Source organism: Neodiprion fabricii, chromosome 7 (assembly GCF_021155785.1).
Source record: "Neodiprion fabricii isolate iyNeoFabr1 chromosome 7, iyNeoFabr1.1, whole genome shotgun sequence".
Taxonomy (NCBI): Eukaryota; Metazoa; Arthropoda; class Insecta; order Hymenoptera; family Diprionidae; genus Neodiprion; species Neodiprion fabricii.
The window spans coordinates 13,279,551-13,281,309 of NC_060245.1; the positions used below are offsets into that span (position 1 = coordinate 13,279,551).

The 1,759-nt window shown below is 35.8% G+C and overlaps 1 long non-coding RNA gene across 1 annotated transcript; it reads left to right on the plus strand.

Moving 5' to 3' along the window:
* The first annotated feature begins 507 nt into the window (after window positions 1-507).
* On the plus strand, window positions 508-1,528 carry LOC124186445. The gene is made up of 3 exons (XR_006871672.1): window positions 508-656; window positions 1,157-1,316; window positions 1,397-1,528. It is a non-coding gene; the product is annotated as an uncharacterized LOC124186445 (long non-coding RNA).
* The last annotated feature ends 231 nt before the right edge of the window (window positions 1,529-1,759 follow it).

Genomic DNA, 1,759 nt, shown 5'->3' on the forward strand with positions numbered 1-1,759 from the left:
ATGATAATTGGGTACCGTCCAATTTTTTATTTGGTTGATGAGCGTATTTTTTTTTTATCTACAGACTTTCCAAGTAGTACAAAAAGATGCGGTGATCCTTCCCTAAATGCTAGTGCTTTACACCCTTCTGCTCATCAGGGTCTAAAAGGGCACTCAATATTATTTGACGGTAGTCTCCCTGACTTATGTAATAGTACGTATATGAGAAATTGCGACATACGCAATGCAAATTTTCTTGGATCAAAATAATATTCATGGTTCACAATGGAAGTACATGGGCTCGAGTACAATACGATTATTTTGCTTTCAGATTCTCAGGAAAAGACAAGAATACTCATAGAGGGTCACCTTGATTCGTTTTTAAAAAATTTTAGAGTGACCAAGTCCTGCTTGAATTTTGTATTCAGTTTCGATTACGTATTTGTGTTTGTACATAAAAATTCTCGGCATTAACCACACTATTGGCTGAGATGTTGGTCACTCAACAATTAGTGGATCGACGTTTAGCTGAGATTGAAAAGAAAGTGGGTCGACATGGAACTCTAGGTCACGGAAAAGATTTTAAAAAGGTTACAGACGATCTTCCATTCAAAAACACTGCTGATATACAAGCGTTTGAAAACAAATTGGCTGATGCAGATTTTTGCAGTACTTTTGTGAGTGATTCATGATGTATTTTTACAAGGGAATTAGCAAGTAGACCTGCTCATTCAATTTTGGACAGAATTGTTTCTTTTCGTATTCTGAAACATTAACAGACGGTTAAATCAACTGAAAATCAAAAATGCCTCCAATCATTCTTAGATTATGGTAATAAATGTATTGTAAAAAATTCAACTCTGATGAGAGTGTGTGTGTAAGAAATTTTTCTGAAGAGGTACGGCTGGGAATCTTAATCACTTTTATTGTATCATGGGAAATTCATAGCAAGAGTATTACGATTTGTCTTTTTCTAGTCATTCAAAGATTCAAAAGCCGACTATTTTGGCAAAATTTCAAGCGAGTTTCTCCCAAAATATCCTTTCGAAGCAACGACCGTTGAATATGTTCCTATGAGAATTGATCAGTCATGTACAGGCATTTTTTTACAAAATATTTGATACATAAACTTTCCAAATGAAAATAATTATCTTTATGGTAATATTGTTACTCTCAGGTAAAGTATGTTGGACAAATTGGCGGGAACAGTGCCAAAGAAAATACTTTGAGAATATTGCGACAAGTATTCACCAACGACTTCGCTAAAGACGCTTCATGGTGCGGTCTGAGGGCCAATTTTCAACTTTCAAATTTGAAAGTCACAGCAGCCATCAAAGGTTAGTGTGATTATTAAAGCTACATTCACAGAACAGTGAGTAGGTATCAATACGACACTAACTTGTATTTAACTCTACAGATGGAGTGAGACTGTCATACACCTGTACAGATAAAGAATTTGAAGATACGGTGTCAGAATGGTTCCGCCAAGCTAAACAGCGGTTCAAGAGAGAGAATACAAAAAAGAACGGACCTCAACCACATCCTGCAGCTAATAATTAGTACAAAAAATGACGCGCTAAACCATGACAGTTTCCATAAGATGCCCCAAACAGATTTATGGGGTACATAAGAAGGAGATGCAGGTCTCATTTCCCCATTATCTTGCCTCGTCTTCGTACCTTTCTAAATATCTAACGTTTACTTTGGTAGTCTATACCAAACAATTAAAGACCTGGAAAGTACAAAGTACAAAGATTTATTTTATAGCTTATTCGTGTTC